This window comes from Neopsephotus bourkii, unplaced genomic scaffold (assembly GCF_033783945.1).
Source record: "Neopsephotus bourkii isolate Nb327-2 ecotype Australia unplaced genomic scaffold, CSIRO-AGI_Nbou_v1 NB_122, whole genome shotgun sequence".
In the NCBI taxonomy this organism is placed as follows: Eukaryota; Metazoa; Chordata; class Aves; order Psittaciformes; family Psittacidae; genus Neopsephotus; species Neopsephotus bourkii.
The window spans coordinates 1,763,803-1,764,382 of record NW_026900639.1 but is presented as its reverse complement, the minus strand read 5'-3'; the positions used below and the strand labels follow the sequence as shown (position 1 = coordinate 1,764,382).

The 580-nt window shown below is 48.3% G+C and overlaps 1 pseudogene; it reads right to left on the bottom strand.

The window, feature by feature from the left end:
• Positions 1–464: 464 nt before the first annotated feature.
• On the bottom strand, positions 465–580 carry LOC133219165 (5S ribosomal RNA; annotated as a pseudogene).

The window sequence follows — 580 nt, the reverse complement described above, 5'->3', positions numbered from 1 at the left end:
TACTATAGCTGAATACCTTGTGTTTGGCACAGGGGCTATACTGCTGCCCGCACTGGTTCAAGCTGCAGGGGAAAGAAGCTGTCGTGGTTTAAGCCCAGTCAGTAACTCAGAAACATGCAGCTGCTTACTCACTCCCCTCCTGCTTCCCCCCACTCCCGGAGGGATGGGGTGGAGAATCAAAAGAATGTAATTCCCACGATATAAGAACAGTCCAGTAACTAAGGTATAACACAAACCACTACTGCTGCCACCAATAATAATAATGATAAGGGAAATAACAGTGGGAGAGAATATAAAACTAAAAGGAGAAAGAAAAAAACCACCAACAAACAGCAGTGATGCACAACGCAATTGCTCACCACCCACCGACCGATGCCCAGCCCAACCCTAGCAGTCATCGTCCCTTCTGTGTAACTCCCCCCAGTTTATGTACTGGGCATGATGTGCTGTGGTATAAAGAAAAAAGCCTACAGCACCTGGGATTCCCAGTCAGTCTTCCATCCAAGTACTAACCAAGCCCTCTGCTTAGCTTCCAAGATCAGACAAGACTGGGTGTTCTCAGGGTGGTGTGGCCACAGGC